The sequence below is a fragment of the Danio rerio genome, chromosome 1 (genome assembly GCF_052040795.2).
Source record: "Danio rerio strain M-AB ecotype USA chromosome 1, GRCz13ab, whole genome shotgun sequence".
Lineage (NCBI taxonomy): Eukaryota > Metazoa > Chordata > Actinopteri > Cypriniformes > Danionidae > Danio > Danio rerio.
In genome coordinates, this window is record NC_141021.1 from 37919080 (window position 1) to 37944281 (window position 25202).

General features: G+C 35.5%; 2 protein-coding genes across 51 annotated transcripts in view; one reads left to right on the forward strand and one right to left on the reverse strand.

Annotated features, from left to right (window-relative positions):
- znf827 (zinc finger protein 827) overlaps positions 1-25202 on the reverse strand; it is a 789732-nt gene that overhangs the window by 163872 nt on the left and 600658 nt on the right. The window lies entirely within an intron of this gene.
- gab1 (GRB2-associated binding protein 1) overlaps positions 1-25202 on the forward strand; it is a 108584-nt gene that overhangs the window by 34954 nt on the left and 48428 nt on the right. For 11 of the 50 annotated variants that reach the window (XM_087235436.1, XM_087235442.1, XM_087235446.1 and 8 more), the window contains exon 1: positions 23809-24130. The gene's annotated coding sequence lies outside the window, so the exon portion shown is untranslated. 50 annotated transcript variants of the gene reach the window in all.

The window sequence follows — 25202 nt, forward strand, 5'->3', positions numbered from 1 at the left end:
ACAATTAATTAACTGTGACGAATTAAAGTAAAAGTCAAGTAAAACCAGATGTCCCACAATTTTCAGCAACATACAGTTCTGACAAACCTGTTAATGCATACCGTCTAGAGTTTAATACTTAAACAGTACCAAATTCTATTTGTGACTATGTTAACCATTATCATTACCGCAACTAATGTAGCAGAAGTTAAAGATACTCTCTTACATTTCTAGACATTTGGAGAAAAGACCCCCTTCCCCCACCAACATAAACCAGTCTAAACTTAGTCGTAACTAGTCATGTAGCGAACAAGTGACAATGGAGGAAAAACAGGATGTCTTTTTCTCAAAGTGTGTGTTGGGAGCAGATGACCAGGAAGATGAAAATTGCCAGCAAAGTGGAAACTTCCACTTTGTATCTGTGTGTTTTTGCCCAGTTGAGACTTATTGCTCATCCGTTGTCCCCGAGCCAAGCACGATGGTAAACTGTAAATGATTAAACCCCTCTTTCCTACTCCTGCTTGCGTTTGTTTCACTCTATGTTTCGCTTCTTGGTTAATGTTTGAATTACATCTCAGTGCAGCTTTTAGAGGTCCTGCCAGTGCATCTGGACTGACTCTCAGCCCTCGTTTCTTCCGCTGAAGGAGAGATAAAGAAACCGAACCAACTGTATAGAGGACTTGAAACCAGGCCATTCCCTTGGGATTACAGTAAAGGGCTATTGATATTGATCTATTTCTCTCTCTCTCTCTCTCTCTCTCTCTCTCTCTCTCTCTGTGCGCCCTAATGATTGAAATGGAATGACCTCGGCTTGAAAACATGCTGCCTTTGTTGTCCTGCGTATCTGCCACATTGGCGGTCATTTGGAAAGAAAGCAATGTGGAATAAGAGACGGAAGCTCGACTCAGCTTTTTAACGCAGCATCCAAGGACGTCCACAGCTGGGATGATTTGTAGGGACCATGGATGGTGGGTCTCCTAATTAAACTGTAAGAGTTTGATGTGATGCTGATGGTGCACACAGCTGGAAGTGGAACCATGTGCAGTTTTGTGTGTAGTGAGAGGTGCGGGACACTATAGCTCTCTGTTTGCATCTTGAATACTTCTCACACGGGATAGGTGAAGTTTCACAATAACAGATTTTCCCGGAGAAGGCGCTACAATTGCAAGCTCAAGGTGAGAGAAATGCTGTTGCGTAGCTTTGTTACTGAGTCATGTTTACACAACTGGTTTTGATGCATGCCATTTTTAGCAAGGTTATGCATGCTCTTAACACAAAAACACATGTGCTTGTGTCAATTGTAGATCAGTTTTGTTTATTTGTCATGTTGCAGCCGGTGTCATTTTCTAACTTTATGCAAATTGTTTATTCAACTGCTTATGATGTTCTCTGCTTTACCTTATTTTCTGATGGTATAGACCACTTCAATGTTGCGATGTCACTGGCTCATGAATGTTTCCTGCTTATTGTTTCATAAAGGAAATTTAATTATATCTTAATGTTATAGAAATTAAAACTGTATCACAGGAAAACATTAAGACCATCGTTATTGTTTACATCCCTTAAAATGGTCTATTGACTGTTCACAATTACAGTTTGACTGTAGTGACTCTTTAAAACATCATACATCATACAGATACAGCTTGTAGACTACTGACAGACTGAAAATGATAACCGGCTAAATTAAATCCTCTTTTAGTTCTTGGAAAACATTGTGTAATTGTAGTGACAAGAACAGAAGTAAATACCAAAGATGACGACTTCCGTAAGGGCCTGTTCAAACCAGTGATAACTATTAATCTGCACATGACCTCATGTTAGACTGTCTTTTTGCCAATTGATGAAAGATTTTTGATATGCATTGTGTTATAAATGCTTTTACTTGGTTGAACAAGTGAATTGTTTCCGTACTAAGGCTGCACAATATTGGAAAAATCTGACATTGTGAAATTTTACTTTGCTGTGATAAATATTGCAATATATGAATGTAATTACACCAGATTATCTGAATTTCCTTTTTGGAAAGATTCCATTAATTTAGACCAACTGGAGTGTCTTTTTCATAGTCTTTTTCTATGTAGTGCATCTGCATAAACTGCATAAATTGCAAGCAAAAATAAATGAATAAACATAGCTTTCTAATTTTTTGAGAAGTCAAACCGTATTCAAGTACAGAAATTGAACAATAAAGTGTAAAATAACATGATCATCATTGTGCAAATAGTTTTTAAGTTGACATGTAATATCTTCAATATTATGTTAATCTTGCAATTGTTAATAAATATTTAATCCTGCAATGTGACTATTGCAGATACACACTAGGCATGGGCCGATGGAAGATTCGGACAGTATAATAACCTTGGATAAAAATGTCACAGTTTTGCGGTATTGCGTTTACTGCTCTAAAATATGCTATTTTTAAATGTCTGGTTAAAAAACAAAAGCTTTTTTTCTCTTTTAAACACAATATATTTTATTTTGAGAAACATTTAAAATATTTTGCAACAGTAAACGTCAGGCTAAATTAATTATTGACTTCTGATGTTTTTGTTTTAAAAACAGATTTTTTTACAACTTAAAATGGCATCTTTGGATATCTTTTCTGCTGAAGAAACTGTTGTCCTAAAAAACAAACAAACAAACAAACAAAAAACAAATAAATTTTATTACTCTGTATTATTTTACTATATTACCTTTGGAACGGTATTGCAAAAATGTTGACGATTAATATTAATATCAATGCTTAAACGATGTATTGTTCAGCCCTTTTTCATACCAGTAGGTACTCCACAAATAAGGTTGATAGATCTACAATTTAATTTAATTTCACGTTAAGCAACTCTGCGGACCCGGTACCCGTCCGTGACATCATCGAGTTTCGCTTTAAGATTTAAAAGGCTAGCATTGCACCAGACCCATGTAAGGGGTTTCATTTGAAAGTGTAGAATCTATATTTTTGCACATATGCATCACTTTGGTTTTTATCCTACTGTACAAAAGTTATTTACACTTAAATACACAGTATTTTGGATACCCGAGCTAGGTATTTCACATTGGTTCATTTTCATATATTTAATATGACACATGTACAAGTTATAGCTCAAATGAAAGCTCTTGCCGGTGCTTATATGGTTCTAGCATTCTTTTTACTGAATTCAAACAGTTGTTGACTGAATCGCGGTGTTTCCAAGGCGCAGAAATAAAAACAATACATTCACGATCAATAAGCAACCCCAGATAGCACAGACAGCTGTCATCTCTTACCTTGTGCGCTTCAGGGCCATTCTCCTCTGTTTTTGAGGTGATGTGCATAAGTAATCCTTTTATATGTCTGATGTGGTCCAAACATAGTAAATTATGTTTGAACAAACAAAAGAATAGTGAAATATGTAAACAATGATCGGTCCCTGTGGCTTGTATAGCACCTCTTATCAGTTGGAATACAATACCTTTTGCGTAGATTATGGTAGAGACATTTTTCTTTTTTCCTATGATTACAGACATATGCAGGAACCACCAAAATTAATTACAGCACGCTAGACCACACAGAACCTAAAAGGTACACTTTCAAATTTGAGTTCATAAAAAAAAAAAAAACAGAAAAAAACGCCTCTTTTTTTAGGTGTTTATTGTAACACAGACAACATATACAGTTATACAGTTTTTTTTTTTAATGATACCAAATTTTTGCATTTACACCTCTGCATGTGGATTTGGGAAGGTTTTAAATTTGGGTAGGCAAAATCCAGGTGGAAATCCCAAAATAGCAGCAGAGTTTAACTGGTGAAGTATTTAAATCTGATGGGTGTTTGACCATTCAGTGAATTCTGTTTATAAAGATTAGTCGAAATTAAGTAGATTAATATCAACACTAATGGATGATTGCATTGTTTACTATTTATACACTTAAAGAAAATGGGTAAATTAAGCAAGTTATTGTCTGTCAATTCTCTTTCTGGCTTTCCATTAAGATAAATTTAGCTCAGTAAAGGAACTACACTTTCAGATTTACCTTGAGAGGTACATAGCTATAGTTTGTTTGAAGAATCCTTGTTTGTTAAAATGTTGAGCTTGAGTTCAGTCGATTGAATCTTTGTTGTTTACTAAGTGATCATTCACATGTGAATGATCATATGCTAGAGGGGAGGGGTTATTGGTCAGCTCTTGCGCAGGTTCATACATCAAAGAAAAGTCATTGTTGAAAGACATCTGGATGATACAGTTTGCGTCACTACCAGGATTGCATAAAAATTGGTGGATTTCACAGTGTGAATCAGTTTGAAATGCATTGTACAATTTACAGCAGAGGTTATGCCCCTTCTAAATTAAAATTACCAATTAGTCAAAACAAAATTTAATTCAAAAAAAGGTTTTGTTTAAATTACATTAAACAAAGAACTTTCAAATGGATTTACACAGTTGAGTTTCTACAAGTACAATTTAGTTTCATAAAGGAAATTTATAAAGCTAGAAATTAAGGTTGAATAAATTCAGGTAAAATTGACTGGATTTTTGTTATTACACATTAGTTCTACATTTTAGTTTTTGTATTTTAGTATTTGAACGTGAACTCATTTTTTATTATTTTATTTTTACTTTAATATATTACTTCAAGAAGTTGTAATAATTTTACACTTTGGACACTTTTTTTGTTTGTGGAAATGAAGCTGCATGATATTACAGATCTTTTGAGCATAAAAAAGTAACATTAAAACTGTCCTCTGCTTTTCAGATAAGCCCAAGCTATTTAAAGACCACAGTGAGAAAATAAAGGAATATACAAAATTGTATTATAATAAAAGAACATTAATACATAAAATAAGTATTTTTGACAAAAAGTATATGCAGCACTCAAATTGTTATACAAATCTTCAGATCCATCAGTAAAGGAAACATTAAAACTGCCCCTAAGTTTTATCAATAAACTTTATAAGTATTTAAATTTTGTAAAACTATTTTCAAAAGACATCTCATAGCACTCACTCACTTTTTCTAGGATGTATTTATAAGGATGGCAAAGACTTATAATAAAACATACCTGACAGAACAACTTCTCCTCTTTATCGTTGTTTGTTTTTTATTTGTATTTTACTTAACAATATTCCAACTGACCAATCAAATTCTTAATATTAGTTCACCCAAAACTGAAAATTGTCGGCATTTACTCACCTTCTCAAAAGGTACACATTTGGAATTAATATATATATATATATATATATATATATATATATATATATATATATATATATTAGCATATGTTTGTACCAAAATATTTTAAGAGGAACACTTTTGTACTTTTTAGCTACTAATATGTACCCTTGAGGTGTTAATATGGACCTTTAAGGTACAAATTTGTACCTTTTTGAAAAGGTACCCCCCCAGTGACATCTCGCGGATCTTTTTTTCTGAGAATGTATAATTTAAAGTAGTTTTAGGTTTAGAATTAGGATGCTGGCTAACAGGATGACCATACTGAGGGCTTGGCTTCGTATGTCTGTTAAAAATAGTAATAAAATGATTGAGAATGGGTGTTCTTTAAGGGCAGGACTGCACAGCTGCCTGAATCATTCCCAAGATTATTTGAAACAAATTTGGGACAACAGGCCCATCCCTTCTTATACACTATCCTTTTCTCTTTTCTCCGTTTCTCACAAAATATCCTGACATTGAGGGGGATTTGACATTTCCTCCCAGATCTCCCACAATACTTCAAACTTGCTGCTCTTGGAGTCCAGGTCATAGAGCATGAAGACAAGGGAGACCGAGGAATTTATCCAAGAACAAGAGAGTAGAGCATTCTTCCAACCTTCGTTCCGCTGGACCCTATGTGTTCACTTCTTCCAGACCGCACATACTGAATGTAGATTCCAGAACGAAGCTGTCCAGAATTCATGTTAGGTTATAGCTCATTTCTTTTTTGTTTGTGTAAAGCATTTAGTCTCTGATGTTCTGCAGAAAACAATGTAAACACTGTTTCAAGCTTTGTCAGGTGTTGATAGAAACCAAACCCAGCTTTCACTCAGCTGGATTAAAATCTTTCCGCAGAAACAGTTGCTGAGAAAAAAAAGCATTAGAGTTCAAGGTTGGACTTTCTGACTCATTATTCTCAATAAATGTTTCCTTTAAATGTGTCATCTGACTCCTGGCCCTAAAAAACAAAACAACAACAAAAAACATTTGAGTATGCATGCTCACCGTATCTGCAGAAAATGTGTTTGCTTCAGGGAAAATTCCAGAGTTGTTGTGAACAGTTATGCTAACACAACATAGCACATGGTAATGCTAATCTCTGAATCTTCTAGTCTATCTAGATGTACTTCTCATGCGTTTCCTAAATACAGAGGGGAAAACAACTTATTGCAAAAGGCAGTCAGTTAAAAATATTAATACTTTATTACAGTTCAATTATTACAATTTAGTTATTTGTGGATAAGTTTCCTGAGCAAAATGTGTGGATATAGTGTGTGGTTGGTTGCTGAATGGACAGAGATGTAAAACCCACCTGTGCTAATGTTTTAATGTAAATACACATAGTGATATTTTGATAAGTAGATTGCCATATTTTAGCACTATTCAGCTCTGTGGTCCATTTGGTAACACTTTATTTTGTTGGTCCATTTGAGTATTTGTAGAAAGTATGCTTAATATCTGCTGATACTGCTCCTTCAACAGACATTTAACTGACTATATGAAATTTTGCAAGTACATGTCAACTTACACTAACCCTAACCCCAATCTTAACCCCAACCTAACCGTCTACTTATAATCTAATGAGAATTAGTTGGCATGTAGATGCAATGTTACTTAAATTCAACAAACGGACCATCCAAATAAGATAATTTCAGTAATATAATGTTCAGTTTCAACCACTGATGTTTCATGATTGATGATTTTTCTACTCATTCTAATCATGTATTCATAATTTGTCATCATGTGGGGGTGAAATAAAGGACTGCGCATATCTCTGGCTGGCTTAAAGGGATAGTTCACCCAAAATCTCTCATTTCAGTTTCTTCTATTGAAAACAAAATGTATTTTGAGAGATGTTGCTAACCATTGACTTCCATAATTTTTCATATTAAGGAAGTCAGTGGCTACTGCTTTTTAACATTCTTCAAACTAAATATTTAGTGTTCAACAGAAAAAATAAGCTCATAAAGGTTTGGGGATTAAATTGTGAGTAAAATTTCTTTCTTTTGTTGCTAAGTGAGTCATGTTCATTTTCTTTTTATTGTTATGACTGTCGAAATTGTTTTGGGTTACTCTGGTGTTGTTTAGGTGCAGGTGGTTAAAAAAAACACCTACATTAATATAAACATTTTAAAAATGAGTATAATATTAAGATTATACTATATATGAAACCAGATGGTCAAGTCTGGGACTTTTTTTAAATGACTGAAGTAGTGTGCAAATGCACCTTTCCCATCTCTTACATCTACCGTGCTTGCTTATAAAAATAAATTAGCCAAGCCAGCTGCAGTGGAAAACAGTTCTGCATACTTATTAAGATGGGCATGGTAATCTGCAGGAAAAGCACTTGCTTGACATTTTTTCATTAAGCTGACCAGTGAGTCTTATGTGTTCAACATCTGTAGATGAACAATGTCTAACCCACACTGCTTTGCCCCTGTAAAACTAGTTAGCAGGTGACCTCATAATATGGCAGATGATTTATAAATCTCACCAAAGCTGTTCTTATTATTGTTATTTTCCTTTTTGTTTAGCTGTGATAAAGACCGTGATGGCTTCATTCAGCGGGTCACTCTAATATTCAATAAGATTACACAGGCCTGGAAAACATTAGATTTAATAGGCTAGTGAGCTTCCTAGGGAGCAGAGTTGAAGTGCTTAATAAATCTATGCCAAAAATGTTTGCTTTGAAGTTTATTACTGGAATAAAGCATCCAGTTCAATTCAATGGATGCAAATATTTTAAGTTGTTGCCTTTTGTGAAGCCTGAGTATTCTGTTCTTGATAACACATGCCTATGCTGTGTGTGCACAGAAGGTTACCTTCACCCAAAGAATGCTTCAACCAAAAATGGAATTCTGTTATCGCTGACTAACCTCCATGCCATTCTAAACCTGTATAATGTTTCCATGAATCACAAAAGATCCATTTTTGAAGACATATGTTCATGAAATCAGTGTGAGGTTTTTGCTGTATGGTTAATATATGTTCAACTCTTCTAAAAACAATACAATAACTCCGCCTCCCATCTCGCAACATTCTAACCTACGTCATGGCTGGAGGTGTGAACCTATACTGGTCTCACGGTTCGGTTACGATTATCATGCCATCGATTCGGTTCAATTCGATATCTCGATGCATCACGGTGCATTGACGATGCTTTCCATACACTGTGTTATATTTTGGGGGGAGGTTATAACATGCTGTCTGTATAAACACACAGACACACAGCACCACACTGTCTCTCATTCACCCAACATAACTGAATGTGTCAGGAATATCAAAAACAAAACCTACTTAACCACGCTCATTTCTGGCGCCCCTCTGTATGTACAGCACCCTATACTGCTTATGCCACGTGCCGGCCCTTAGTTTGCTCCTGAGTGTTGTTAATACCGTCGTTCACCTCCCTCGCTACAAAGGAGATAAATAACATCAGTTCAGTTATGATTATTACTTAACTGATACCGAATTGTCCGCGTCTGCATATTGGTGCACCGAAAAAAACATTTAATTTTGACACCCCTAGTCATGGCCCATTTCCACCGAGTGGTTTGGTATGGTTCGGTAAGCTTTTATGGCGGTTTCCACTGTCAAAAGGTACCAAAAAGCAAACCGTATCATACCACTTTCTAGGTACCATTTGTAAAGGGTACCGAAAGGGGAAGCTAGACACGCAGCTGAATGTTGTTGGTTTACAGAGAAACATAACTAGCATATATACAAGCCAGAATGAAAACAAAGGAAGCTCCATTTTTAAAAACACAGCCGAGACATTATATCGTAATAATTTACACGGATGAGCCATGGTCGATCCAAGCCCAAACAAACCTTCATGTCCACAAAAATGTACCATTGGTACCATTTGGCAGTGGAGACACAAGCCTGATAAAGGTGGCCTGTGCCGCACCATACTGAACCATACTCTGTACTGGAAACGTGGCAAACGAGGCAACAATCCCTAAGGCTAAAAACCCCAGCTCATTCTGGTCATTATAATCATCTTGATTTCACCGTCAGTAAATACTTTCACATCTGTATATTTGCCTAACTTGTTTTGACGATGTTTTTGACTGTTGCCACCTCTGACTGATTAACACGAAAGTTAGCGTATGCTCCATTTAGCCTTTTTCCATTTCTATAAGCTTCACATTGGGCCACCAGCTTGATTTTGGATATACTTTGTTCCTTTTTTAACCTCTGTAAAACTCTTAATGATCACTGCATTTCCTGCCAATCGTCATTGGTTTACAATCTTATAACCAAACCTCATAGTACTGCTTCTAAATTCTAATGATGCCCTGAATATTTAGTGCTTTTATTGTGCTTGCATTGTGTTTGATAACATGACAGCCGCAAACTCCATTCATTTTAAATGAAAAAAAGTGATCATGATATTTTTAAAAATGTCTTCCTTCAGAGAAAGTTCCACAGAAGACGACAGATAAACATAAATGATGACCAAAATTTTATTTTGGGACAAACTATTCTGCTAAAGGCATTTTTATATTGACTCTAAGCCGTTCTCCAACAGTTCAAGAATGTGTTTGGTTTTCCTTTTCTCTGAAGTGTTCTGTCAGCATGAGTGTGTGTGTGTGTGTGTGTGTTTGTGTGTGTTGGTGTTTATTTATGTGCACACCCTTTCTTCACTTCTGCCTTCAGTCCACCTCAGCCCCTCTGATTTAGTGGTCATGGTTTTGAAGGCGTTCTGGGAGGGCCTGATTACCCATACACAGGAAGTCAGAGGTGGGAGAGGTCCCCTTAGAGTTCCATGTAAAAGACTGGTATTCTTGATAAAGACTCCCTCATTCTAAACATAACAGACACATCTCTTTCGGCTTTGCCATAACTGAAGTTGGAAACGGTATTTTGAAAGGTAAGCTCGCTGCTGTTGTTTTGAGGTCTGAGGCTCTTCCAGGAAAGGATTGTTTAAGGCAGTGATGTTAGTCTGTTTGAATATTTAAAGGATGTTTCACGCTATGTAGTCTTGCTTTTGACAGCTTGATGGTATAAACGCCTTGCAGTACTGCCATGCTATATGTTTTATTTCAGGGTGTTTTTCCTCAACTGAAGTGGTGCACCCTTAGGATTGCCTCTATAAGAGTGTCATGTCACTGCACTTGTGCATTATACCTGTGGTCAGCAAACATTATACCGTTATAAACAATAGGACTTAAGCAACTGAGCTCTGTGAACTCTTAAAAAAATAATAAGCTTAATGAAGTATGGACAGAACATAGGAATGCAACAATTATAGATTTTGGTTTTATGATTATAGTCTGAGAAATACTATAGTTTAGAAAATCACATGAAAACTCCTTAAATTTTAAAGTGTTATTTACTGCTGCTCAGTAACCAAATAATACTGCATAAAAGCAAAAACAATAGTCCATTTCTCTTTGGACCAAAACATTAGTGAAAAAAAGTTTTTGGCATTTAAACAAAAGTAATATTTTTACACTGAAAATAAATGACAAAATTGTTCGGTATTTTCATTTAGCATTTTTTTTTCTCTCATTGGCAAAGAAATGCATATATTTCATACAAATTACAAATTTTTCAACTAGGTGCACCTGGAAAGCACAAGGAAGTCACTGCCAATATTCACACGCAAGCCACGCACCCGTATTAGAAATAACAAACTTGCGCTTGCAAATGACGCGACATTTGAACAGCCCTTAGTTAATAGCCTTAGTCATAGTTAATCCACTGTGCTTGGGTATTATCCTCGATGTACAAGCTTGGAACTTTAAATTAGCACAGAGTTGACATAACCTTGTTTTGTTGCAGCAGTTTTGTTCTGTGCAGAAATGCGGTGTTGAGAAGCCTTCACGATTGATTAACTATGACAAATTAAAGCATCGATAATGGTGAAATCGGTTAATCGGTTCTTGGTTCTTTTTGTAAATTAAATTTATAGCTCAAATTTACCCCTTCTTTTGGGTTTATCTATCTGAAATAACCCAGCATTTTTATGTTTTTTTTAACTTACATTTCTGGATTTCTTGGATACCTAACAAGAGGGACACCTGAACAACCAAATCGTGAGATTTTTTTGGGGGGATTTTTAATGCTCAACTGATTGTTGCAAACTACATGGAAAGAATGTATTGAATTATTATTTTAATGTATTTATTATTTTATTGAATTGATTATTTTGTTATCTATATTATTTCCTCTAAGCTGCTGCTTAATTGAGGCAAGCTGAACCTTCCAATAGTGTACAGGGACATAACTGACAATATTAAAACCTTGTATGCAAATAAAAACCCAACAACAACTACAAAATTGCTGCATTCTGCTGTGTTTTTGCCCAGAAGTCTCAAAGACATTTCAGCTTCCAAAGCAATTGAATTGGACTCTTAAACTAATACAATTCTCGCAGTCAATTTATAATTCTGAAATCATTTTAGCCATGGCAGGGAAATAATTTAGTGTTTTATTATCATCAATTGCTTCTGAAAATCAAAATGATATTTTTGATAAATATATTTTAATTAGTTGTGGAGCTTCTTGCAAACATGCCAAAAGATGGTCAAACGTGTTCAAAAAAGTGTAGCTTTTTTTAATGACTGTTAAAAGGATATTAGCAGTGAAGCAAAGATGCATTAAATGGATCCAAAGTGACAGTAAAGTTTATATTAAGTTAACGTTTTTATAGCGTACAAGTCATTCCTTTTTCAAATAATGAATGCTGTTTATTGCTTCCTATTCATTAAAGAATTTTATTAATATTTTTTTTCTTCAGCACCTGAACCTATTGTAACAGAAAGTTACTAAGAAATTCTTCATACCAAAATGGAATTCTTTTATTGCTCTTATCACTTTCATGCCATTCTAAACCTGTGTAGTGCTTCCAATAGACAAAATCATTTATGAATGAAATACAGACATGTTTTAATTAAATTAATGCTCTGTAAAACCCAAAAAGTTAAGGTAACTCGAACCGTTTGAGGAAACCAATTGCAACAAACCATTGAAGTTTAAAAAATAATTCTAATGAGTTCTGTGAACTTAATCCTGTTGAGTAAATGAAGCAATTTGAGCATAATAAAACCCTATAAATGAAGAGAAATCAAATCAGCTGAGTACTGTAAAACCCAATAAGTTAAGGCAACTCAAACCATTTGAGGAAATCGATTGCTACAACCCATTTGAGTGAAAAAAACACCTAATCTATACAAGTACTATCAACTTAATCGATTTAAGTTAAAGTAATGAGGTATTTAATTAACTCATTACCTTCAATACTGAGTTCAAAACTCTTTTCAAATGAATAGTACTAACTTTCAGTCAATTTTAATTAGACTACACTCATTTCATTTGATAAAGATGGGTTGGGTTTTACAACTGACTGTTGGTTTTTACAGTGTGTTAAATGTTTTTTCCTGCATGATGCAGGGTTCAACGCTAAGGACATTTTCTACTGGCCCGACTGGATCAGCAGTTCAGATTTTTACTGGCCCTGCCAAAATTTTCACTGGCCCCACCAAAAAAAAAAAAAAAAAAAAAAAAAGCTAATTTTTTAGCCACATATTTTAAATAATGTGTCAAAAATAATGTCTTTAAATCTAGAATTTAAATATTTTTAAAATGTTAAAATATTTAGCAGTAAAATACAGCAGTATGGAAAATGTGCAGGTATTTTATTGCTAAACAAAAAGTGGCGGACTTGAAAGTGATGGAAAATTATGCAAAACATCACTTCATTTTTTTTCGTTGTGTTGTACCCATGTAAATATCTTTTTCCACAACGTTGGAAACAGACGTTTTCTTTTAGCCTTATTATTTGATGTTGTCGTCTCTTCACTGTTCTGGTTTTTACCAGGTTGTGGAAAAAATAACGTGCTCACAACAACCAATCAGATAAAAGGAACCAAAAAGCAATATGGGGTTTACGACTTTACAGAAAACGTAGCATTCTGAGACTTAAAAGCACAAATTGTTTCTCGGTTCTAAGACTGTATTTGCATACAATTGACATAGTAGCAGGCAAATAAAAATTTGATGACAAGGCAGGGCCATCGGGCAGTCCTTATTGTTGAGCCCTGTGATGAATGGACTATATTTTAATTTTGTTTTCCTTATTTACCAATAACGTATCAACTTTTCACTTTTTGCTATCAAATACATAATTGGTACATAAGATGGACTTTTCTCAAAATTAAATACATTTTAAATTTTAAGTTCTTCTAATAAATGTGTTACACCATCTCTTATTTAAGTAGAAATGGTTTCATGTATTTAATGGATTTGGTTTGGTTCTTAGCAATTTTGTTTTAGAAGTAATTAAAAGTTTATCCTTTTTTAAAATTGATTTTATTTTAAAACATTGCTCAGTATTTAAGGCCATTTTATCTATTTGTGTCAAGTCTTTGCGGTAGGTCTGGTGTAGCCTTCACAGTCGCATACCCTTGCTCATACTCTGATCATAGAATGTAACTCACGTCGCAACAACGCAGAGTGCAAGATGTGTGATTGGTCAGCCTGTTAGCGATGATGAGTGCAGGTGGGACCAAGAGCTGTTGGAGCAGAGTGAGGCCCGTGGCGCCAGTGTTTAACAAGTGTCAAGTACCATGGTGGAGCTCCAGATGGATACTTTTGTTTTGTGTTTAATTTACAATTAATGTTGTTGAATGTTCAGTTCTACTAATGTGTCGACTGAAAGTCAACACACATGGAACGTGGAAACCCCACTGCCTGCTAGTGTTATGGAAGTGTTACCTCAGGGCATTATGGACATAATTCAGAATTATAAATGTTCACAACTGCATTGGATACATGCAAGGTATGCACCATAGGGTACAGTTATCGCTTCATGTAGGAGAATAGATTAAGCTTTAGTTGCCAGTGCAGTGCAAATTCAAGCTTGGCATTGAAAATGATGAAGGTTAAGAATGACCTAACTGCTTTTCAATCACTGATTAAGACCAAGAAATGGTCATATAGAGCCATGGCCATGTTAGCAAGTGCTTCAACATGATATAGTAGCATCAAGTCCTAGTTTGGGGTCCTTTTCTAGGCCAATTGTCTTTTCTCCAGTGTTTCTCCAGCTACTCTCCTGTGCAAATGTAGCTCATATAATAAAACTTTTAGAAACAAGAAATTCCTTTTCTGGTTGTCATTTTTTTTTACACATTAACTATTAAAAATGGCAAACATCAAACCCCCTAAGCAAAAAAAAAAAAAAAAAAAAAAATGATTTTGAAAAATGAAGGATTGAAAGGGCAATTGAGTTTTATGTGCTTGAATGCCGCATGAAAGACCTTGAAAACTGTTCCCTCTGCCTCATAGATACAGTGTCTTTATAAGAAGACTCTGCTCAGCTATTCATTTTGCAAGGCCAGCGGTGCCTTTCAGAACGCTGGCTTTTGAAGCCATCACAAGGGTACAAGATAAGATGGTAAATCTAAGGTCTCCTCCTCCATGCCACAAATGATGACAGTAGTGACGATGTAGCAATGTAACTATTGGGGGTGTATTGCAACTTACGCATCATTATCCGTCACTGTCAGCGGTGTGACACACAAGTACGGACATAGAAATAGCCACAGCCGAATCCCAGAGATTATTTTTATGTTTTGTTTTTCACACAAATAACAAAAGACTGATTTTGTAGAGCTAATGGAGCAAAACAGAAGCTCTTTGTAGAATCCCTTCCTAGTTTTCCTCTCTTCATGTGCCGTGCTAAAAAGGCAAGTGTGGCCAAAAACTCTGACGCTTCAGAATAAAACTTCTTCAAGAACTGCATTGTTCCTCTACAGCCTAGAGGGCTTCAAAATGATTTGGTTGTAATGTGGAATGGGGTTTGGTCTAATCTTCAGAATGCTATTGAGCGACCCTAGAGCTTTTATACATCCTTGAACACAATTAAAATAAAACATTTATGCAAAGTTGACTGGCTTTCTAGTCAGTGGCTGCAGTAGAATGAAGTGCATACAATGAAGTGCTTATATAAATATTTCATAAAATTACACTGCATGTTTAGTTTTTTGTAAGGTTTTGTAAGTTTTTGTGAGTTTTTCTTTGGCTTTGTCAAATCTTTCAAGAAAAACATGCTTTCCCCTCATTGACAGGTGATAGAGACTGAAATCTAAGTTCTAGTTCACTCAAAATGAGGTTTATTTGTGAGCAATTAGCTTAGACTTTTGTGTTTTTTTTTTTTGTTAACTTTTTCAAATAGTTTGTGTAGTTTACTTGTGTGGAGGCACTAAAATCTTTTAAATGGAAGGACTTGGTTCATATTTGATTAACTGGTTTACCTCAGTGGTTCTAACTGGTTCCTTGATTTCCTATTAGGTACAGTAGTTGTCTGTCTGTCTGTCTTTTTTTTTTTAGCAACTAGGGTTTTGTATGGAGGCTTGTTTTCACCTTGGGATTTAAAAAATAAACAAAATTATTATTTATAATAACTTATACATAATAACTCTTAACTTAACTAATAACTATCGTCTGAGAAAAAAAAAAATATATATAATCATTTAAAACTACTGTATATACATTTGCAAAGATATAAGTCATAATATTGGAAAAAAGAAAATTTTGAGGGAAAATGTCAGAATTGTGAGATAAATTAACATTTACTTTACCCCCTCAATTTGTTTTCATCACAACTTGACCCCCATCAAGTTGTTTTAATAGATATTATTCCTAAACACTAACAATCCTGTAGAAATTGTGGAAAGCTTTTGACCTTATTCTTACAAAACTGTGCTCATTTTTGCAATTTTGTTTTAGAACTTCTGATTCAGTCGTCTATGGGAGAAATCACTCTGAATACTAAACGACAGAAAACGGTTAAACTACTTGCTCTACAAACAAGTGTTTAAATGTACAGACCAAGTAGAAAAATATAATAAGAAAATATAAGTTTAAGTCACAAGCCAAAAAGATTCAAATGACAGCGCCCTTTCGTACGTAAAAAATAAGATGAATGGCATTGCACATTTTGTACTTATACTTAGCTTTTAAATTTTTTTAACCATCAAATTTTCGAGTGCTAGCAAGTGGGAGTATTGTGGTCAGTTTTAGAAAGACATTAGAAAAAGAAAGCACAACGTTTATTTGGACAGTTTTTATTCCAGTGTGATGCATCTGAGATCACACAGCAAGACAGACTAGTTTTGGAAGGCAAATATTATACTGTCAAACACATGTTTCTGTGTAAACCTGTTTAATGCCAGCCTGTGGCGTTAATGCTTTTTCTCTTATGTTGTTTCTGGCTTTGTATAAGAGTTTCTAACCGCGTAGACAAATGTTGTTGTTTTTTTAATCATAACACTACAATGAAAACAGTGCTAACAAAACAAATCTGACTTTCTATGTTCAATTGAACTGAGAAGTAAAATGGGTCACATACCTCTTAACATTATAAACCAAAACTTTTTATCTAGAGCAGCATCAGATTAAAGCAAAGAGCAACAGTAGATTTACGAATGTGAAAAATTCGTAAATCTACTTTAGTTAGATTTCTAATATTAATAAGGGTTACTTTTTAAATGAGATTATAAAGTATACCGACCTCATACTCTTAATAAATTATGCTCTATGTATATATACTATATATAACTGTAACTGTATTTCTAAAATAAAATAAAGTCAAAGTTTATTGTCATTTCAATATTTATGTCTGAAATTCAAGTCTCAATCATTGGCTCAAACAAAGTCAGCAGCATCACATTTCCTACTTTTATATTTAAAGAAAACTGTACTGAAATGTGCAGGCCTCTTGCAAGACATCACTATTTGAAGGCACTTTTAGTTTTACTAAAAAGGGAAAAGGAAAGGAGAACTGAAGTTTCCTTTTGAATATGCATTTGCAGTGTCATTATAGAGCATCACTGATTCACTATAGAATGCTAACAAAACAATATTTAATACATCATATTTAGGTCAAGAATCCAGGCTGTTTTAAGTCTCCTGCTGTCACCAGAAATGGAGAGAGAGAAAGTTGGATGATGAACAAACAAGCGGCAGGTGTGACCCAACCTGGGTTTTGCCCTGACATGTAGCTGACAGCGTGTTCTCGGCAGAAAGGCATCCCGACACACCCCTCTTTACGCTGGACCATTTCAGCAGTGACATATGCATACTTGCACATGCTCTCATACCTTGTTATTTCTGTGACCAAACCTGATACCCCACAGTTCCTCTTATCTTTTAAATCAGTCTGTTAAAAGATATAGGTTTAAGTAACTTTGGTGTTATCTAACTCTCACAAACCACACAAACGTAATCATCATTGACTCTTTTAGAGGTCACTTATTAGTGCTGCACAATATTGCATCAGCATCAATATCACATTTTACTACGTTAATGTGAAAATCATTAATCTAATTATTTGCCTGCTGTTTCAAACAACACTGGTTCATGTTTGTCATGGCACCATATGTGATTTGGGCATTTTCTTTTTAATTTTGTGACAAGTTCAACTGCAGTGTGTTTTTCTGCAAACAGACCATGGCGGATACAAATTCTCAATCAACAGGTCACCTCTGCAGCCAGATATTATCATTCCCCGTGTCAAACTATATATGAAATCATAATGTCAGTTCTTTTCATATTGTGGAGCCCTATCAATTATGCTAAAGGACACAGTATTTTTAGGTTAGTTTTTTTTGTGCAGTAGAAAGATTGACATCCAAAAATGTGAATAAATGTATGCAGAAAACAGGAATATCACATAAAAGATGTGCGAATAAAGCAGCGTTTCCATCCAATGAGTCAAAGAGAACAAAATCGTCACTTCCTGATTAACTGGTGCCAAATATCAAATGAAATTTACTGCGGTAAGAGAAGTTGCGTGAATCTTTTACTTATTTAATAAATTACTTCATAAATGACCTCAGAAGACGATGCAAATGTGCAATGAGCGCATGGTGGCATTTGAGGGCATCAGATGCAGAGCACAGACGCTCTTTACAGTTCTGGAGGTCATTAATAATACAATAACACTAATACTCAGATGGTTTACACATTTTAGAATGGGCAAAACAACATTTCAGATGTTTTACAGTGTGCTCAGCTTGCTGGTATGTCTATTAACACATTTTTATCATCTCATGATCTCTTATAACAAAATCACATTGCCTTTTTCAATGTGCATACTGGAATTTGTTCGGTAAAAGTGTTTCCATTGCAGTTTATGTGCATTGTTTCTTATCGAATACAAAGTTTATCCTACTTGGTTATGTGCATACATTTTTTATGCGCATTTTCAAAATATATGTGCATCTTGGCGTGGGCGATGCAGTGGCGCAGTAGGTAGTGCTGTCGCCTCACAGCAGGAAGATCGCTGGTTCGAGCCTCGGCTGGGTCAGTTGGCATTTCTGTGTGGAGTGTGGCGAACGTTCTTCTTGTGTTCGCGTGGGTTTTCTCCGGGTGCTCCGGTTTTCCCCACAGTCCAAAGACATGCGATAAAGGTGAATTGGGTAGGCTAAATTGTCCTTAGTGTATAAGTGTGTATGGATGTTGCCCAGTGATGGGTTGCAGCTTGAAAGGCATCCGCTGCGTAAAATTTTGCTGAATACATTGGCGGTTCATGACACTGTGGTGACCCCAGATTAATAAAGGGACTAAGCCGGAAAGAAAATGAATGAATAAATGCGCATCATGGTGTTTCCATCAACCGTTTTTATACGTGTAGATCCAAAATGCACATAAAAATAGGTAGATGGAAACGTACCTATTAATTCAGGCTACAGTTACAAGACAATGATGTAGCCAACATGGAAACGCTCCATTTTTGTTTAAAAAAAAAAAAAATGTTGTCATGTTTCAAAACAATCTGTATTTATACATCCACAAAAATGCCATCGGCGGCTCTGGAGTCTGGACTGTACTGGTATGTAGAATTTGCTTTGCATATATGATGCGTCTCCACTGTTGATTGGAATGTGAAGTCAATTCACATTTTGCTGATGAACTGAACCATAACTTAAATCCGTAACGGCCTTTCATGTATTTCAACACTTCCAATTCTGCAAATAATTTAGATTTCATGTACAAGCTAAAGTATATTTTTTGCTTTTTTTTTTTGTCAAACTTTATATAATTCAGACCTCTTTGCATGTGGCTTGGTTAACACTGATAACTCTAGTTAGGGTGTGCAGGATGACCTGCAGACAGGGCTGCAGCATGAAGAGATGGATGGGAATGAGATTTGAGAGGATGATGTCATGCACAGAGTAGATGGCGAGGGGGAGGTGCCCATATGTGTGTCTCAGTGTGTTCAGGTCTGGACAGGCCAGTTTTATTATAATGCGCTAAGTCACCATCCCATCAGTTATTAGCCTTTGAAGCCCAACACATGGAGCTGTTTCTTTCTGTCACGTAGGGTGCTGAAGGAAAGGAGTTGATCTGGTTTGGTTTAGTCATTTGAAGAACTGACTCAAAAGAAATACATATTGATTAATCAGCATTTTCAACATGGGATTGTACCTCAGGTGAGGGCTGCTCAACTCAACACATTATTAAAAAAATGTTAATAAGAAATATATATAAATTGTCCAGTCTTCTTGTGTCATTTATCGTTAACCTTACCTTCCTATTCTTAATAAAGAGATTTGATCAAAACTAGACCAAAGGGTCATTATCATTGCAATTAATGAGAATTGCTAGTAAGTTCACAGACATTACAATTTAGAATTACTGAAAATACAAGTTTTTGTGGTTTTCTTTTCTCTTCAGTTTCTATTTTTTGCAAGTATGAAGAAATATACGGACAAAGATGACCTGATATCAGCTTGGCGGAGTTGATGTTTTTCAGCATGTAACTTAATCTCACATGGCCTCTAAACACACTTACTGAGTATCTTCTCTCCTTCGCTGTGCACGCTGTAGTAGTGTTTTGAGCATGACACATGACTTGCAACTCTCTTCACTGTACAGTCAGGATGGAGTGGCTTTGGCAGGCAGATGCGAGCATGTCACGGTTATTCCGTCTCGGAACGATCTCACACTTACAAATGATCCAACTGTCAGTTCTCACACACTCTCCAGTTCTGGTATCCTTAGAGACGACTGATCTAATTTGTGCTCTCTTCTAGTGTTCATAAATACTGAACCCTCTCAACATACTGGTGGGTGAGAAAATTAGACCACAGTATATTTGACAAGATTTTGGCTTTTTGGATATGATATTCTGAAAAGGAAAAAAAAAATATGTGTGGGAACAATACAGTTTTGCAGTTAAGCCATTTTTAGTTATGCTTCTTTGAATTTCTTCATACTTAGAAGATTAATATAATCTCAGATAGATTTTGTGTTTTAAAATGATAGGTTTAGCTGAGTAATCATTTAATTTTGAGTTTTGCTTAAATTTGAATCAACAAATTAGCCTTACTGGAAATAAGTATACTTTTGCAGTAGACTAGAAATGAAAATTTACATGCAATTTACTGCTGTCTCCACCTGAAATGAGTAGGGGTGTAACGATTCACCGGACTCATGATTCGATACGATTCACAATACTAATCTCACAGTTCATGATTTAGTCACAATTTTTTCAACGAACATTTTAACAAACATTTTTTTAAATGATTCACGTTTTTGCTAAATAATATTTTTTTTTTCACCATAACTTTTAAGTTGCTATTAAAAAGAAAAAAGAATAATACAAACTAAAGAAGACTTATTAATATATACAATCTAAAACTGTGACTGTGCTGGGATTTTACATTTTTCAAAAGAAATATCAGCATGTTTCTGTTTTCTGGCATAAGCTGAGGTCTTTGGACATTACAATGTCCCCTGCTGAAAAAAAAAAAAAAAAACTCTTTCATTGGGGACTGAGATGGCTGGTGTGGAGAGGAAAACCTTTCCGAAACCAGAGCAGGGAGTATAGAGGAGGTCAGTGGGCCCTCTGCTCCAGGGGACTGGCCACTGGCTTAAAAAATGTTTATAAAACGACTAATTATGTAGCAGGACAGAGACAGGAGTTGAACATGATTGTTAAGGTGAATAATCTAATACCTGCTTCTGTAACATAACAATTTTTTCTTTCAGTCTGAAAAACATCTTCACACTTTCACTATGAAAACACTGATGCTCTGTGTGATCTCTGTAGCACTCGTTGGAGCAAGCAGAGCTGCAAATCATCTGGTCTGCGTGGTTTGGCTTAATAATAGGTTTTTTGAGTATAGTCGTCTGTGACAGTAGTTTTTCACTGTGCTGACAGTTTATGTGCATCATATTCATTGTTTTATTAGTGTAAGTAAACGTCAGTATTTGCACACAGTTTGTTGTTTTGTCTGGCACACTGCACCGCTGTCATTTTAGTTTGCCCCTTCTCTTGCTCACTGCTGATGTGCAGGTAAAGTGAGTTTGCGCCTGCAAACACAGCCCCCTCTGTTCAAAACATTTATCTCGATTCGTTTAACATTTCTACCCATTAGAATCATCACATATTCATGGTGAATCCTTACATCATTTGAAATCAGCAACAGAAATTACAAGATGTCAACAGGTTTTTATTTCTTTTATATTATACAATCTTAAAACACTCAATATATATGATACTTCTGATGTAGTAATCTGTTTGGTATATCAAAATTTAACATGCATACTACACTCTCATCAATGCACAGCCTGATCTGACACTAAATAAAGAAACTGTTGAATGAAATCATTTGTTTGTGTGCAGAAGTATTTCATAACATCAGAAATTTGGATTAAATGACTAAAGACAAATGGAATGCTTTTTCGTTCTTTTCTTGACTTTTGAATGTTTTGTAACTGTTGCTGACCGTTGTTCCAAAGATGAATGAATGTCTCAGGGGTTTAGTAGGACATATGTGTGGATAAATAATGACAGAATTTTCATTTTTGGATGAACTGTCTCTTTAAAATATTATTGAAAACCTCAGGCTAATAGAGAAGGATGGTTCAAGTTAGTAATGCACTTCCTGTTTCCCATTTCGCATATACAAAATTCAAGAGTTCACACTTAGCTCATGACTTACGAACGCTTCTTTGGCATGCTGTCCCGGGAGAGAGCCCTGAGCTCAAGGCATTCCTCGAGTCCAGGGCTCCCTCTCTTTGTGGGGCGAAGGGAGATTGAGCTCAGGGCGATCTCAAAACTCCCCCGCAGCTAGCCAAGGTGAACTTCCTGAGAGCGAGACGACTAATTTTAGTCGTAGGTTTAAGAGGTCTATGATGCGGAGAAAGGTTTTTTTTTTTTTTGTGTGTGAGAAAGAACTGCAGGCTAGCGCCGCGCAGAGATACCAGAAGCTCAGTAGGTAGCCGGAGCTATTGGTATTGCTGCTGGGCCGCCGAGCTACCTATTTTGGATAAAGGTGGAAGAGGGGGGAGGAGGGGGGATTCTTCAAGACGAAGATAGTTGTAAGTGGAAAAGGAGGAGATATATATGGGGTTTAATCATGAGTACGTACTCCTCTCGAAATTAGTTTAATAAATTAAACTTCACTTATGTCACCAAATTGCCCAACAAAGATGTGAAATACATGTTTTTAACTAAAGCATATTTTGTGTATATGCTAGTAAACAAACATTTCACCATTTTAATTGCTGTTGAAGAAATTGAAAAGCTGAATGACATAGAATGGCATCAGAAACATATGCCAGGATTTTAGCGGATTTAATTGAAGATAATTTTGGGATTTAATTGAAAATGTCTGAAAGTGAGTATTAATCGAGTAACTTGTAGACTGCCATAAGCATATTTCATTAGCTTCAGTTGATTTTGGTGAACTGGTTCATCTGGTTCTCTAAAAAAAGGACTGGTCTGAAAGAATGAGTAGTTTGTGAACCGTACTTGACTTCTGACCCTGTATCTCAGGCTCTGTATTTGATAATAATGGTTTAAATGCAGTGTTATATATTTAATGTTTAGTTTCTTGCACAAACTGATTGTTTGAGTGTTTTGTCAGGAGCCACTGTATCAATTTTACGTAATGTATGAACCACCAAGGACTACGGTTTCAGCCTCAGTTAGAATGTTCTGCTGAAGAAAAAAATCACCCAAAAAGTGTTTGTTACCAGTTTTCCTTTTTTTAATGTCAAATAGTGCAATAAAAAAATGTTATCACTTCAGTTGACCAGGCAGCCAAAAGCACATATTCCAAAAAGTTGTGTAATAATCAACAACAGCTCCAACAATAGGAAAGCATGTTGTGAACTGGAGAAGCACAAACACTCTGCATGTCTACATGTCTATATGTTTCGGAAAGCCAGTCTGATTGTGCACCTCATCTAAAATACCATGCAGGGTAACACATTTGGAATTTTAGGCATGACAGAAATGAATTTGAATGCACTGGCAGCCTATGCAAGCCATGCTGTTTCGCTCTGACAGCAGCAGCTTGTGGTCTGGCATTTTTTTGAAACATTATTTCTTTCTGTCTGTTCCATCGCTGTGCCTGATTACGTCAATTATCCGCTGAGAGACTGACCAGTAAGTGATTCATTTCGGATGGCATTCCCCTATAGTTTAGCCCTCAATGGCATCTCTGTTAAGTCAAGGCAGTGACACTATTGCCCTATGCCTCTGTATGCATCACACTTGTGCGTGTGTGTGTGTGTGTATGTGTGTGTGAGGCAGACAGCTGCCACACTTGGAGGGGCCTCTTCAGTTTCGTCCCACCCTGTCCCCACTCCCTCTCCCTCCTTATACACAAACACATTCATTTTACGTACTTCTGTTGGAGCTGAAGGACTTTGGGGAAGTGGACTTAATGGACTTCTATTGAAAATTGGTGGACTTGACTTTTGCAAAAGGCTCCGTTTGGATGTCTACAGGATTTAAAGGTGGTCAGCTGTGGCCACTCTGAGACAAAGCATCTCGTGTGTGCTTTACCTCAGATCATGCTTCATCTCTGAGTCGTTGGATTTATGTGCTCCTACTGGCTTTCTGACATTAAACTAAATGGAACAGACGCTCACAACAGGTGGCTAAACAGTGCACTCTCTGTGCCTGTGCTGCATTCAGGAGCCAGGACTCAAGGTAGGTTTGGTGTTTTACAAAACCAGAGCACGGTGGCTGGATTGGTGTCATGTGGGTGTTTTTTTTTTCCTTTTTTGTCTGAAACGAGGACATCTTTACTAACAAAGGCGAGTGTGTCAGATAGATAGCAGCAGCAGTTGTAAATGCGTGAGAGAGAGAGATCTCTCTCTCTCTCTCTCGCTCCCTCATTTAGTGAACAAATGGGAGAGTGATGTTAATGGCTCACTCATCTTGGCATCTTTCCTCCAAAATGAAGACTTCATCACTTCTTCAAAAATGAAATAAGCGTGACCTTTTATTACATTCAGATTTCTGGTCTGGAGCTGCCAAAATCCTTAAAATTAAGTAATAATATTAATATAATAATAATAATAATAATAATAATAATAATAGCTTTTTTACCCTGCCTCTTTAAAAGAATAGTTTTGTTTGTGCCAGTCACAACATATAAGATACAAGTCATTAATAAAAGTAAAAACTATGCATATGCCAAGTCTTAGTAATCCAACCCTTGTGGTTTTAAATATATAAAATTTAAATATATATAAGTGGTTCTATATCTTTTCTTTATATTTAAAATTTAGTAACTTTGATAATGTAGCTATAAAGTCAAATGAATATAGTTTTTCATACACTTTGAATGTTTTAATCATTGTTTTAAAACAGTTTAATATAAGTTTCAGTGTACTAATGAATAATTCATAATTCAAAATAAAAAAAGAAGATTTTAAAGAGATTTTCAACTTGCTTTGCCAAGTCACAAGTAGATCAAATTATTAGATTCTTTAAGAACTTGCTGACCTTGACAAAGTCATGAGGGTCTTCAGAAACTCTTCTGTATGATTTCTGGTTTTACTCTGTGCATATTTCTGTATGTTGGTGATATCATTTGACTTTGTTGATAACATCACATTATTCTGATACAGAATTTTCAAATGTTTGCAATATTTTTATGTTTATTTTGCAGTGAAAACATAAAAGAAAATCAGACATTAATGGTTTCAAGAATAATTCAAAACATCCATAGAACCTTTCATTTGATTTAAAATTATCTTTATAATGTTCATTCATT